Below are 16,303 nucleotides of genomic sequence, written 5' to 3' on the forward strand. Positions count from 1 at the left end.
TAGATGATAGATAGATATTCTTTGAAATACTAGAAGAAAACTATTTGAACAAAGAGAGACTCTAAGGCATCTTTCTTGAGCAGGGTTACTGGGGGTCAGAGATCCTGTGACAGGATAAGTTGGCACCATTCACGTAGAACTAGTGGGGTTTTTTTTGTTGTTTGTTTGGTTTGGTTTGTTTTTTTGTTTTTTGAGACAGGGTTTCTCTGTGTAGCTTTGTGCCATTCCTGGAACTCGCTTTGGAGATTTTCGTTTTGTTTTGTTTTAGAACTAGTTTTTGTAAATGTGAAAGATGCAAGAATGAGGAGTTCACAGAGACTTGCACCAAAGTTGGCCCAGATGATGCCAAGGAGAGCCCCTATGCCCTATATATAGCTAAAGCATTGGCTGTTGGCTCTGCTATGGTTGGGTCTTGCTTTGGTTCAGTCTTTCATTATAACCCTCCTGTCCTTCCCATTTGGAATATTAATATCTACTCTGCTATTGTATCTTAGAAATATGTAACTATATTACAGGGAATCACAGTTAAGTGATTGCCTTGAGTCTGAGAACAGATTTGAACTTAGACTTTTCAACAGTGTTGGAATTGTTAAGCATTGGAGAATATTATTTTAAGATATGTTACTTTTGTGTATGTTGCAGTTGTTTAACTCTGTGTAGCTGTGTTACTGTGCCTGTCTAAAACACCTAACGGTCTAATAAAGAACTGAATGCCCAATAGCAAGGCAGGAGAAAGGATAGGCAGGGCTGGCAAGGAGGGAGAATAGATAGGACAAATCTGGGGGAAAAGAAAGGTGCAAGAGAGGAGAAGGAGGACATTAGGGGCCAATCACTCAGCTACACAGCAAGCCACGGAGTAAGAAATAATGAACATTATACAGAAATAGAGAAAGTTAAAAGCCCAAAGGTAAAAGCTAGGTGGGATAATTTAAGTAAAGCTGGCTAGCAACAAGCCAAGCTAAGGACGGACATTTATAATTAAGAATAAGCCTCACCGGGTGGTGGTGGCGCACACCTTTAATCCCAGCACTCGGGAGGCAGAGGCAGGCAGATCTCTGTGAATTCAAGGCCAGCCTGGGCTACCAAGTGAGTTAAGTGAGTTCCAGGAAAGGCGCAGAGCTACACAGAGAAACCCTGTCTCGAAAAGCCAAAAAAAAAAAAAAAAAAAAAAAGAAAGAAAAAAGAAAAAAGAATAAGCCTCTACGTGTGATTTATTTGGGAGCTGGGTGGCAAGCCCCACCTAAAGAGAAAAAAACAACAACAGTTAAGTCTTAGGAGATTCTAAATGCCTTTTGCATCACGAGAAGATGGCCATGAGCTTTGAGGACCAAGGGAGAAACGTTATGGGTTAAAAGTGATGTGTTTCAGTGTCAAGTTGACAAAGGGTAAGATTGTATGGTTAATCTTCATTCTCAACTTGACTGGATTTAGAATGCCCTCAGAGACACACCTCTGAGCATGTCTTTGAAAGGCATTTCCAGAGAGACTTAACGGAGGATGGAAAACACACCCTTGATAGAATGGCAACATCCAATGGGCTGGGGACCCAGATGAAACAACAGGAGAAAGCCTGATGAGCTAGGATCCGTCTCTCTCTGCTTCCCATCCCACTAGATGTGAGCAAGTAGCCTCTGTTACAATGGCCACAGCTGGGAGTCATTCCTGACACGATGCTGTCAGTGCCATGATGGGCAGCAGCCCCTGCACTTTAAGCCAGAATAAATCACAGTTTTAAGTTGCTTCTCATCAGGTATTTGGTCACAGCAATAAGAAAAAATAAACTAATGTACAGTTCTCTGTTTAACCATATACAGAAGAGATGGTATTAATATTATAAAATCTCCACCTACCTTGCAGGGGTGTTGTGAGGATTACAGTGCAGTATATACAATCTTTCGGATTTTTCTCTATACCCATTCCATTCATGAGTAAAGACAATTTAACTTCTTTGCCACAGACACATGATAATGTATAAATCTTCGCCAATTCATTCAGCAATGCTGCTGTTTGCTATAAAACTTTTGTGTATTGTCTTTGGGATTGGGGAGATTTTTGGTGATGATCTTGATTAGATTATTGAAATTCTCTTTTCTGTCATGTTTGCCTAGAATTTTTACCAGGAGTGAGTATTAACATTGATGTTGGAGCACAATACATAGCTGCTGTCCAAGTGAACAATGAATTCTAGCAAATTCTAGGAAATGTCTTTTCTTTATTTACTGAGGTGATCATGCTATTCTGCCTTTTATTCTTTCTATGTGAATTAGGTTGTTTTTTCAAGTATTAAAAATATTAATTTTGGCTGGACATGGTGACACACACCTTTAATCCCATCACTTGGGAGGCAGAGGCAGACGGCTCTCTGTGTCTGAGGCCAGCCCAGTCTACAAAGTGAGTTCCAGGACAGCCAGGGCTCTGTTACACAGAGAAACACTGTCTCAAAAAAACATATATAGGGCTGGAGAGATGGCTCAGAGGTTAAGAGCACTAGCTATTCTTTCAGAGGTTCTGAGTTCAATTCTCAATAACCACATGGTGGCTCACAACCATCTGTAATGAGATCTGGTGCCCTCTTCTGGCCTGCAGGCATACATGCAGACACAGCCCTGTATACTAAATAAATAAATAAATCTTTAAAAAAAACATATATATGTAATGTGTATAATTAATATATTAATTCTGTGCTGTATTCCTCCAATGCAATGTCCATTTGTTCTTGTTGCATTATCATTTTTATGTACTACAGGATTTAGCTTGTTATTAATTTGTTAATATTTTCTGGTGTTTTTGAGAAATATTGACCTATAATTTTATCTTTTGTAATGTGAGGTTCACAGTTGCTATAAATATAATACATTTTAATGATTTGTTAGAAAAGTTTGGTGAATAGTATTAATTATCATCAGATGAGCTTTATTGGAGGGAGACTATAGCATCATATTCATGACACCCATGATGGGGCCCTGAAGAGGGAGATAGAGCCTTTTATTCCAAATAGGAGCTTTATTAGGAGAGACAGCAATCAGGGAGCACATGACCAGGTACTAAAAGGAGATGCCCTTCAATTCTAGAGAGTAAAGAGGGTTTCTTTTTCTTGTAGTTTTCTGGACCGGAGAGGGGTTGGAGGGTCAGATCATGTGACCTTGCCTACATACCAGGAGTCACAAGGTAGGAAGTCGCTGATAAACATAAAGTCATAACAGCCGTCTTGGGTCCAGGTGTGGGGAATAGCTAGGCTTACAGCTGTAAGGGAAGGAAGTCTGCAAGGGAACAGCACACTTCATTCATCAACTCTATCCAGGAAATGGCGGCAGTGGGCGTGGCCTGATCGCTGCGAGCGAGAGGACCTGCAACCTAATGGCACTGGTTTGAGAACAGTTAGAAATGTTCTCAAGGATGCATCTATTGTTCCCCGTAATAAGGATCCACACCATTGGTTTGAAAGATGTTTAGATACACGCCATAGGAAATGCATATTATACTGTGACCCAGTGTGCATGGATGCATGGGTCTGTGTGTGCGCACAGTAATAGTTTATGAAAGGGTTGCTGCCTTTAATAGAAAAGAGGCACTATTTCCTAGCCAGTGCCCTTCTATTATTTTAAATGATGTCAGCGAAGCATTAAATTCAATTCTTCAACCAATGTCATGCGTGGCTTGAAAAGACACAGCTTGCATATCATATGCACTAGATAGACACATGCTGTTATTGTTGCTGTTACTATTATTAACCTGTGATCGCCGGCACCTCGAACAATGCCTGACATGTGGCATCTGATAACCTTCTGTGAATGAAGCTATTTGATGATCAATGCCTTCAGCTGAGTGCTTTCAATGGAGGTTTCAGCGTAGTGTGCACTTGAAGGGCATTCTTCTCCTTGATTCATAATGAATGAGGGTATCACCTAGACCCATCTTTGCTTCTTAAAATTAATAGTAAAATAAATCTGTCAGCCACCAGCAGGAAGAGAAGCCAGGGTGTAATTACCATTGCCTGCACATATGCCCGCTCGCTCATGCATGCAAGGCGCCTCTCATTCCACTGTCCCTTTGTCAAGGGAATTACCTGGGTGGCCTATTGGTGGCTGGATTTTACCTTGAATTTGAATCCTGCTTTTCATTACCAAAGGCTTATAGACACAATGCAGCACGGGAAATGGTGTCTTCGGGCATGTCAATCAAAGCAGTTTAAGTGCAGGAGTGACCAGCAAACTTCATCAACCACAGGATTTCCAAAACGAGGGCAGGTTATTACAATCAGTGTATAATTTTAAATTGCTGTTCCAATAAATTGGGCTACGCCATCCAAATCCTCTAGCCGACTTTGAAAAGCATTTTGGGCATCCAGTAATGTGATCCAATGAAGAGGTAGCTTGGGGAAATAAAATGTTTCCATAGAAAACACAGATGAAATGTCAGCATTCCTGTGTGTGTTTCAGAGTCTCTCCCCCTAAGAGCACTCAAGCAGACAGGAACCAGCACCAGGTTACTAATGGCAGTTGTTTCCAAGACATTCTGTGCTATTGCCAGAGAATCGGGGAAGTCTTTAGACAGGAAACCAAGAAAGCTCAGGCCGAAACTCTGAATGTGGCCCTGACAACAAAGAATAGTGGAATTGTAGGGGATATATGAAGACTGTCTTCACTGAGCAAAAAAAGAGTTTCAGGACAATTATTACAGAATTTCTCTGTTTTGTCCCCACAATGGCCGTTCTTAAATTAGTATAGCATTTTACAGTTGGAGATGTCTAGTACTGGGAGCATCCAGCAACTCAGAGCTCTGACTGAATCAGCATTCCAAACGGTGTTCTTATTGGACTTATGCAGGGAGAGGTTTGCTGCTTGTTTTTTAATCTGCGAGTGCCCAGGCTAAACCAGAGCCTGCTAGAGTCAGATCAACCAGGGAACAGAACGCAGAGATTCACATTGGCTTTGCACACCCAAGGTGGTGTCCTCACGGTTCCTCACAGATAACACTTCCGCCAGGGAGAGTCCTGGGTGGTAAAGAAAACAGAGCCTGCTCATGGTAAGTTTCCAGCTTCTTCCCACTCCATATAGAGCCATTCTGACAACAACCCTAAAAGATTGTTCCGCCCTAAGACAGCAGGGCTTGCTGCTCACGTCTGTGCACGCTTTATTATTAATAGGCCTTATCTGTGAGGGTTCCATTTTTCCAAGCTATATGAACTCAGTATTAGAAAAGAAATAGAAGCAATTTTTCAAAGTGTCAACCCAGAAATACTTCACTATAAGAAATGAACCCACTGTTGCATTCTGAGCAACACACTCGGCACACCGTGTGTGTGTGTGTGTGTGTGTGTGTGTGTGTGTGTGTGTGTGTGTGTGTGAACTTTATCTATTTTTTTTCTTTGTTTGAAACAGAGTTGCTCTATGTAGTGCAGGCTAGCCGGGAGCTCACAATGTTCTTGCCTCTGCCTCCAAGTACCAGATTATAAGTATGTAACACCACTACCCCTTGCTCTGGTAATGTTACCTTGATTTTCATTCCTCTTACAAGTTAAGGGACAGAAGAAGTAGGTTCTATTCTTCCATGATTAGAAAGAAATAGTAATTATATTTTTCAATCAACTAGAGAGATATTAATGACCTAACTGTATGCCACATGTACAAAATCAGTGCACTCATTTCTTGTTATTTTAATGCTTCTGCATTTTTCTTGTATAATATCCTTCTCTTCTTACATAAATATAAATGTATGTAACTTATGGTGGCTGTGGTTTCACATCCAGCTTCCACAGAATAGCAGACAGTGTAAAGCCAGAAGGGAACACAACAGTCATTCAAAATGGCAGACCGATTTCCTATTAGAAAATTGGGTCCCGTAAGTTAGGTGATGTACCAGAATCCCCAGCTGAGCCAGAATGGAAATTACAGCTCCTGAAGACTCTTGAGGCACACAGGGAAGGAAACTCGAGGCAGGGGATCATGGAAGAGGGCTACTCACTGGCTTGCTCTCTAATGTCTCCTTAGCTAACTTTCTTACAGCCCAGGACCACCTGCCCGGGAATGGTGCCTCTCATAGTGGGTTATGCCCTCCTACATCAAATTAGCAATCAAGAAGATGCCCCACAGACATGCTCACAGGCCAATCTGATGGAGACAATGCCCCAATGGAGACTCCCTTCTCTAACTGTGGTCTGGGACAAGTTGATAGCCAAAGCTAACTGGAAGAGAAATGCAGTGAGAAAATAGGCGGGACGTCCACCTGCTTGAGTCTTGCACGCATCTAGGCCCCCAACCATCTTTGTTACTCAGAAGTTATTTTCCTTTCTCTTCAGTCTAGACAAATGGCTGTTGCCTCTTGTACCACACTCGTAGCTTTTAGATAAAGTCATTATTTTTATTTTAATTGGATAATAGCGATAGCAAGTTCTTGGCCCATACTTGGATAGTACTTAAGATTCACCAGATGTTCCAGCCTCTGAGAAACTAACGATAGATCACTGTGAGAATGTCTGGAGACCGATGCTTTCCCCTTTCTGAAGCATTTGCCTCTCGTAAAGATCTCAGTCACTTAACGGGATTTTGTTTGTTGTGATTTTAGAAATTTTCTGAGCAAAGGAAAAAAAAAAAAACGAGAACAATTTCCTAAGCGGAAATTTTGCAAAAATAAAGCTAGCCCTAAACAGGTGATAAAACAAAACAATATAGCCTTGATTGACACATCATTGGTAGCCATTCCCAATTTCTAACCCTCATGGATGCTCATATTTCCTATCTCTATAGATTTTCTTTCTCTTGACATTTGATACAGACACATAAAATATGCAGTCCTCAACAGCTAGGGAGGCTGCATGGGACCGACCTAGGCCCTCTGCATGGGGGTGACGGTTATGTAGCTTGGTCTGTTTGTAGGGCCCCTAGCAGTAGGACCAGGATCTGTCCATGGTGCATGAGCTGGCTTTTTGGAACCTATTTCCTATGGTGGAATGCCTAGCTCAGCCTTGATGCAGGGTGGAGGAGCTTGGTCCTGCCTCGACCCTTTCTTAGGAGTGTTTGGGGTGGGGGAGAGAACAGGAAGAGAGGAGGGAGGGGAAACTGTGTTTGATATGTTTAAAATAACTTTAAAAATTTAATTAAAAAAATGTGGTCCTTTGTGGTTGTTTTCTACAATTAGCACAATATTTAAGGTTCACATTCGTCACAGCATGCATCAGTTCTTCATTTCTTTTGGATGGGTATACTACTTTTAAAATGCATTCATTGTTACATGGACATTTGGATTTGGATTGTTTCCTTGAGTACTGTGGGTGATTATGTAAGCATTCATGCATTTTTGCACAGACATGTTTTTATTTCTCTTGAGTATTTTGAGTATATACTAAGGACTGATTTGCTGGATTATTGGTAATTCTCTTTTTAGCAATGTGAAAACACAATTAGTTTTCTAAAACAACTACCATTGTACATTCTCACCAGTAATACATAAAAGCTTTCTCCCACGACTTGCTAATAGTTGCTTCTATGATTTTTATCGTCATTTTAGTGGATGTGAAATGATAGCTCATTAAGATTTTGATTTTCATTCTCCTGCTAATAATGATAATGATCATCTTTTCATGGTTATCGGGTATTTATACAGCTGAACAAATGTCTATGCAGAACTTTTGACCACATTTAAATTAGGCTATTTGCATTTTTATTATTAAATTTAAGAAATCTGCAGATAGTTTAGATATTAGTCTGTCATGGTTTGGATCTCAAATGTCCCCTGAAGGCTTAGTTGCCAGTCTGTGGAGGGGTCAACAGTTATTAGAAGGTGGATGTGCAGATGGAGGAAGCAGGGACCATGTCCTTGAGGATACATCTTATTCTGGTCCTTGTCTTCAACTCCCTCTTCCATTTATCATTCTTCATCTTGTTCTTCCCCTTTTCTGTTCACTCCCTCTCATTCTCTTTCTCTGGTTCTCTCTCTCCCCCTCCTTCCTCTCTACCCTCTCTTGACCTCCATAAACTGAGACTTACTCAACCACAATTTCTTTGTCATGTTTTACCTCACCACAGGCCCAGAAACAACAAAGCCAAGTGACCATGGACAGAATCCTCTGAAATCATTCTTCCTTTAATGCTGATTTTCTCATGTATTATTTTCACAACCACAGAATGCTATCACATAGTTCTTTATCATGTATCTCTCTATATTTATAAGATATATAATTAGATAGGTAGATTGTGGTGGTATTGTATCCCCCAAAATATTGTGCACCCTAATAAACTTACCTGGGGTCAGAGACAGAATAGCCACTAGATACAAAGGCTAGAAAATGGTGGCACTCACACCTTTAATCCTAGCATTCCAGAGGCAGAAATCCCTCTGGATCTCTGTGAGTTCAAGGCCACATTGGAAACAGCCAGGCATGGTGACACACGCCTTTAATCCCAAGAAGTGAGTCTTTAATCCCAGGGAGTAATGGCAAAAAACATAAAGATATATAAGACGTGGAGACCAGAAACTAGAAGCATTTTGGCTGGTTAAGCATTTGGCTGAGAGCCATTGGGATGAGGACACAGAAGCCTCCAGTCTGAAGAAACAAGACCAGCTGAGGAACTGGCGAGGTGAGATAGCTGTGGCTTGTTCTGTCTCTCTGACCTACCAGCATTGACCCCAATAACTGGCCTCAGGTTTGATTTTATTAATAAGAACTTTTAAGATTCATGCAACAGGTAGATAGACAGGTAGATAGATAGGTAGATAGATAGATAGATAGATAGATAGATAGATAGATAGATAGATAGATAGACAGATAGATAGCGATAGAGAGATAGATTTGAAAAATGTTTCTCTTTGGTTTGTCTCTTCACCTTTTGTTATAGCTTGGATGTATGTACCCCAGAATTCATGGGTTAGAACCTTAATCCTAAAAGTCATATGTTAATAATTTGGAGTTGGGTCCATAGGGAAGTGACTGGAAGTCTTCATGAATAGGGTAATAATTACCTAGCACCCATAAATGGATCCAATGTGGATGAATAGGTTCTTGAGAGGTTGATTTTATTATGAGTAAGCTCCCATCCTTTCTAGCAAGATTGTGAACCTCTCTACTGTGTTGAGGCATGGTAAGAAGGTCCTTGCCGGATGCAAAGCAGGCAGATGCCAGTCCCATGCTCTTAGTATTGTCTTAGGATCTAGAATTGTGATAAAAAGAAGTATTCTGGTCTTTATACATTACACAACTTGTAATATGCACTTACAGCATCAGAAAACAGACGAAGACACGACACATCTTCTTGGGGGAAAAAAGACTATAACTTAAATAAAATCTATTTGTGTTTTCTTTTATGGTTTGTGCTTTCAACGCCAGCCCTAAAAACCATTGCTGAACCTTCAATAGGGTCTGATGAGTTTTGAAGCACGGGCAGGCCTTGAACTTACGACTCCAGTCTCAGTCTCCTGAGTTGTTGGGATTCTAGGCCTGCACTGTCGTTCCCACATCACTTTCACCAGCTTTTGTCATCACTTTCCCGGGGTGCCAGTGAGGCTAGGTAGGCAAGAAAAAGAAATAGAAGTCATTCACATTGAAGACAAAAGTGAAACTATTTGCAGAGGACAAAATACTTCATGTAGGAAATGCCCAGATCTTCATGAAAGAAATACTGGAATAAATGAATTCAGCCACACTGCAGGACCGGAGAACTACTTCAGTGCATTCTGGTTTGGGTCTATTGTACTTTCATTTTCATTCTTTTGAAAGTACTTTTCAATTTCACTTGTGAATTCTCTTGTGACTCTGTGGTTACTTACAAGTGTGTTTGTTGTTCAATCCCTGTGTGTTTATGAATTTCCCAGGGTTGGCTTACCACGTGGCAGGGGCATCATAAAGGCAGTTCTGTCCTATGGAGAACAGTGCATACTCTGCTGTTCTAGAGTGAGATATACTATAGATTCTTACTCTGTCTGATTTACAGGAGAGGCGAATGAGAGCTAGGCAAAATCAGTGGATTATTTAACACTCAGCTGGCATTCGATTTTCAGTCTTATTTCCTCAAAGGCCTCTGTGTTAAAGGCAGTTCATGCTTTCCTGGAGAAAAGGAAGGGGTCATCGTGATGCAGGTGCTGGTACCTTGCCCTGGCTCTGGTAAGTAACTCCCACCACTGCTGATGTAGGCAACCACAAACTCCCCAGGTGAATTCCCTAGTACCACCCCCAAACCAGGTACCCCCAACTTTAAATTTGCAAACATGTTTAAAGAATCCAGTACAGAGCCGGGCGGTGGTGGCGCACACCTTTAATCCCAACACTCAGGAGGCAGAGCCAGGTAGATCTCCGTGAGTTCGAGGCCAGCCTGGTCCACAGAGCAAGATCCAGGACAGGCACCAAAACTACGCAGAGAAACCTTGTCTCAAAAAAACAAACAAACAAAAAGAATCTAGTACAGACCTTTTTTTTTTTTTCTTTTACAAGTAAGAATTTGAGTTTCTTTCAGAATAGCAGTTCCCAAATATTAAGGTCTAAAGACCCATTTACACTCTTGAAAATGTTCAAGAACACCCCAAAGCTCTTGATCATCTCGGTTAAATCCACATATGCTTAAGAGTACTAGAAGTCAAAGCTGCAAGATTAAAACAGCTATTAACTCACTTAAAAATGAATATCCCCATTATGCCCATTATTACAAATAATTCATTTGAAAGAAAAATAGCTAGATTTTCACTGTTTACAATTTTACAAATCTCTTTAATGGTTAATATTACAAAACAGATGGATTTATATACTTCTTTCTGTGTGTCGTCTGTTACAACATGTTATTTTAGTCCAGGAATATGAAAAAATTCCTTCACATAGACAAGAAGAACAAAAAAGGAAATATGTTGGTATTTCTAGGCAATTTGGGCTACTTTTCCTTCACATTCACACTCAGCAGGTCCAGTTTCTTAGACGTTAGTGCAACACAGAAACCAGATGTTTATCCATGAGTACATCTGTACTCTGTGACATTAAATCATCAGTGCGGGGGTGTTTCCTAACACAACTAATTTTCTGATTCCCGAGACACTGATGGGCATCCTCCAACTCGATGTATCCATGAACTAATGATCTGGGGTGAAGGTTCAACAGCTCAGGTTGACATTTTGGTCTCACAAGACTGCCTTTACTTTTCTGTCAATACCCACTTCCTCCAGCAAGGCCACACCTCCTCCCCAAGTTTCCACTACCTCTCAAAATAGCACCACCAGTTGGGGACCAAAACTGTCGAGAGTATCCTGAGCACTTCCTATTCAAACCATAACACCACAACCCCGTGTTCGAGGACTTGCTAGGGCGTCTCATAGAACTCGGGAAAACGGGTTTACTAACTATACTGGATACATTGTCACTCGGCAGCTGCCAAGTAGAGGTGATGCACGGGGCAAGCTTGGAGGGAAGGACAGCGAGCTTCCCTGCCTTTTCCGGACAGCTCGTTCTCCGACCCTTAGATGTGCTCTGCAGCCTGGAAACTCCGAAGCCAATTGCTTAGAGATTTTCGTGGAGATCCCATAATGGAGGCTCCATCTGTTGTTATTAATGCAATCTTCAGCCCCATTCAGCATCCGAAAAAGATAGAGCTCACAGCCCCTGCCCTCTGCTCAAGGCAATCTTTTCTGGAAACCAACTTCCCTTGAGCCTGCCTGGAGTTGTCGAAGTGGAACAAAAGGCGTTCCTGTTTCCCAGGAGGTCCTAAGGGAGTTAGGATCTCTGGGTCAGAAGGCAGTCAAGGGCCACGCACACGTTTCTCGCATGCCACCATTGTTCTATCATTATATAATATTTCTAAAAAGAATAATAGCTGTAATACCACCAGTCTCATCAGAAAAAAAAATCTTTCAATTTTGGAATGTTGTTAAATTCACAGTGGTGAATGACAGTATTCCAAAAGTTTGAATTTGTACACAAGATACTAAATTTTATCATTGGCAAGAAATATTACCACTCATTTCCTTTGAAGTAACAGGCTCATTTCATTCATTTTGGGAGAAAAAAAAGTGTCAATTGCTCAGATTCAGTAGCTACAGTTTATGAATCATTTGTTCTTTTTGGGTAAAAAAAAAAAGGGGGGGGGGAGGGCATTACATGATGCCCTGGGCTCAAATTCCAGCTCCAAAAGAGTTTTTACATTGCAAAGCATCACTGATATGCATTGCCAACTGACATTGTGGGTATGTCTGTAATGGACTGTCTGGATTGTGTTAATTGAGGGGTGAAGACGCTTTCATTGCAAGCAGTGCTCTTCTCTGGGTTTGAGTCCTGAACGGTATGAACATAAAGAAGACAATGAACACGAGTAAGCATTCATGACTTCATCCTCTCTCTGCTTCTAGACTGCTGATGCTGTATGACCAGCCGGCCTCCTGCTTCTCTCTCCATGAATGTCCCTCCAGAATGTCTCTCCATTCTGTCCCTCCAGAACAGCGAGTCATCATAAAGACTTCTTCCTTGTCTTAGTTGCTTCCCTGTCGCCATGATAAAACACCATGACTAGGCCACTTGCAAAACAAACATTTAATTGGGGACTCCTAGTTCCAGGGGGTTAGAGGTCATGACCATCATGACAGGGAGCATGGCAGCAGTCAGGCTGGCATGGCATTTGAACAGTAGCTGAGAGCTCACATCTGACCCACAAGTATAAGACACAGAGAAAGAGATGATTGAGAATGGTGTGGGCTTTTGAAATCCCAAAGCCCACCCCCCAGTGACACACCTCCTCCAACAAAGCCACACCTCTTAATCCTTTCCAAATAGTTCTACCAACCAGGGACCAATAATTCAAACATTTGAGAGACCATTCTCATCTGAAACACAGATCTCCTCCAAATTGTTGATTTTCTTTTAGTACAAAACAATCAAAGTTTATTTATTTACTATAAATAAATGGTTAAGGGCTCAAATAGACTTAATTTTAAAAAAACCCACACAGTTCAAGATACAGAGTCAGACACACACACACACACACACACACACACACACACACACACATATATATATATATATCAAGGGAAAGAATGACCATCTAAGAAAAAATAAAATGACACAGAAGAGAGGATGGACAGCTTGGGCCAGGGCTCTTTACTGGAGATGTGCTTTGAGTAGATTTCTTGAAGTTACTTCCTATAAGCCACAGGGTTTCCTTAGCAGAACGTATGTTCAAGGGGCTATCAATGGCAGGTTCTCTTAGTATGCTCTGGACAGAGAACAAGATGGTCCTGACATCATACAGATCAGACCACTTATCTCTGAGGATGACGGGCAGGTGTTACCCTGAGTTTCCAAAGGGGAGTTGTTGCAGGTGTGAGGAACTTGACTGTGGATACATGGTAAGGGGTGCCACGGGGGGACTCTAGGGAGAGTTTATTCCTCAGATCTTCATTCATTATGTCAGCGTCTTCACAGATGGTCCCTATTCATTTGGAAAGATTATCTGATTGGTTCCTGCTGTAGCCTGTAGTCCGGAGGGATTGGGAAGTGCTCCAAAGTGCTCCAGCTGGGCTGGGCTCCTCCGCAGATGTGGCAGCAGCTGGGTCACCATTTGGGAAGTCCATCTCCTGGTGCTAGTAGGAGGCTCCCTTAAATTGCTTTTTATTAGGATATTTCTGCCACAGGGAAAAAAAAAAAGACACAACAGCACCACAGATCACAAGAGATATTTCTGCCTCCTAAAGGACAATCTCACATTGGTTTTTACTGCAAGAATGTGGTGTGGTGGGTGAACTTTCTACTGACCCCCCACACACACTGCTAGGATACAGGCTATGTTATCAATTTTATCCCCCATCACTCTTCTGCCGCCAGATTGATTGATTGATGGTGAACATGACAAATACTCCTCTTATGCTTATGCTTTACAAAAAAAAAAATCATTTTGTCATTATAGATCCTGTGAGAACACTTTAGAGATGAACTTGGGAAGGAATGTATTGGGGAAGGGGAGAAACAAATGGTTTGGCCAGCCTCTGGCCTGGGAAGTGGGTTCAAAGGCTTTAAAGAGCCCGTTTCTGTGTTCTCCTGGCTGGCCCGCTCTTGTCGTTAGAGGGGCCTGTAACTGAACCGTGGGCACTACTCACTCACAGCAGCACTGTGTGGAAATGCAGCTGCACTGGTAACTAACTGTATGGCTGAGTGGAGGGATCGTGGAGCTGAGCCCATCATGACACTCCAGATCGCCACCAAGAGTGTCAGAGACTGTCCCTGAGAATATCCTGAGTCAAACATGAGCACAGGTCTCACTGGGGTCTTTGAGACAGAGCTGACTTCTTGGTTCAGGCAGTCTTCACTCAAAGAATTAAGGTCCCAGAAACTCAACAGCCACTCCTGTCACTCTGAGCCAGTGGATTGTGTCACTCTGAGCCAGTGGATCGTGTCACTCTGAGCCAGTGGATCCTGTCACTCTGAGCCAGTGGATCCTGTCACTCTGAGCCAGTGGATCCTGTCACTCTGAGCCAGTGGATCATGTCACTCTGAGCCAGTGGATCGTGTCACTCTGAGCCAGTGGATCCCAGATTCCCTGCAAAGAATGACAAGCAAGGAGAGTAGATGAAAAGCTGGCAAGTCTTTATTGAAGTAGAGGAGCGGCTTCTTACAAGGGAGAGAACTCAAAGGTGATTTGTCAATTTGGCCTTGGCTGGACCCCCTTTTAGACCCAGCGATCAAGCCTGATTGGGTCGGCCTGAGAGGCTTCTGTCTATCTGAAGAGAATGGATGTGGGGGAGTCTGGTTGGGGGATATGGTAGAAGAGAGAGAGAGCAGGCTGTGGAAAAGTCTGCCCGTGGGAGGCCGGCTGGAGGGAGAAGTTTCAAGGGGAGGTGTGGGGGAACAGGGGTGGGGGTGGCGAGATGAGGGAGGGAGTTAGGGAGGAGGCAAGTGGCATAAGAACCAGAACATGAGGAAGGCAAGGGCTGGTGGGCAGACATTGTCAGAACAAACGCCGTCAGTGGTCAGTCACAATCTTAATAAATTGGGCCTTTTAAACTCGCAGCTTCCGAGTTAAAGCTACAGAGAATGAACTTTTTTTTTTTTTTTGTCTCACAGAAGCTCAGTCCAGTACTCAGAGCCCAGTTCAGCACTTATAGGAAGGAGAACAGCCTCTGAGCCACCCTCTACTGCTCTTGAGCTAATTTCACAGATTATGTGTGTGTGTGTGTGGGGGGGGGGGTGTCCAGTTTCTGTATTCACTGTCTGTATTGAGTTCATGGGGAACTGCTAGTCTGCAGACGACTCCTTCTGAGATAAGTTCACCAGCCCTGCCCACTTTGTAAAGGATTTTCTGCAGAAGCTTCTTAACCTTATATAGCTGGGGGATGGGGGTGGAGGAAGAAAAAGAAAAAGAAAGAAAAGTAACTATCCTACCCTTCTCTCCATCACAAAGGCAAGTGGGACTACCTAACTGCCAAACCAGTAAAGGTTAATTCAAAACAGCTGGCTCTGCGTAAAATGCTAACCCCAGAAACCTGAGGTCACCACTGACATCAGTTCTGTACCAACCACAACCCTTCTTCCTTTTTTTTTTTTTTGGACAGGGTTTCTCTGCATAGCCCTGGCTGTCCTGAAACTTGTTCTATAGACCAGGCTGGCTTCGAACTCAAGGATTTGCCTGCCTGCCTGCCTGTCTCCCTAGTGCTGGGATTCAAGGTGTGTGCCACCGTGCCCAGCTAGCTAGCCCTGCTTCTTAATCAGGCTTAATAAGACCTAACAAAATTCCCATCAGGCTAGTTAAGAAACTATGGATGGGGCTGGAGAGGTGGTACAGTGCTTAAGAGCTGGTCCCACCTTTGCAGAGGACCTGAGTTCAGTTCCTAGCACCCACATTGGCTAACTCACAATGCCCTCCTAATTCTAGCTGGAAGGGATCCCGCACTCTTCTGGACTCAGTAGGCCCCGGTATTCAAGTACATGTACACACACACAGACACACACACACACACACACACAACACATATTCACAAAATTAAAAATAATAATAAATAATTAAAAAGAAATTATGGGTGGAGGAAGGTATGGTGCCCAGTGCTTATCCTGCCCTAATTTGAGGCAGGGACAGGAGGATTGCCTCATGCTGGAGGCCCACCTGAGCTTCATAGTAATTTCTAGGTCAGTCTGTGCCACAGTGTGAGGTACAGTCTTTAAAAAAAAAAAAAAATAAAAGGCAGAATAAAAACTATGTAAGGAAGAATACAGATTTGTGCTGTACCAAAGCTCATATGATCTGACGTTTCCCAAGTTTAAAAAAATTAAAGAATGATTATTGATCTATTTATATGGTTTTTTGTTTGTTTGTTTGTTTGTTTGTTTGCATTGCCTTTTTTTTTAGTT

General features: G+C 42.4%; 1 long non-coding RNA gene across 1 annotated transcript; it reads left to right on the top strand.

Annotated features, from left to right (window-relative positions):
* Window positions 1-10,006: 10,006 nt before the first annotated feature.
* LOC121824643 (uncharacterized) lies at window positions 10,007-12,429 on the top strand. The gene is made up of 2 exons (XR_006066568.2): window positions 10,007-10,096; window positions 12,319-12,429. It is a non-coding gene; the product is annotated as an uncharacterized LOC121824643 (long non-coding RNA).
* Window positions 12,430-16,303: the final 3,874 nt, after the last annotated feature.

Source organism: Peromyscus maniculatus, chromosome 21 (assembly GCF_049852395.1).
Source record: "Peromyscus maniculatus bairdii isolate BWxNUB_F1_BW_parent chromosome 21, HU_Pman_BW_mat_3.1, whole genome shotgun sequence".
Taxonomy (NCBI): domain Eukaryota; kingdom Metazoa; phylum Chordata; class Mammalia; order Rodentia; family Cricetidae; genus Peromyscus; species Peromyscus maniculatus.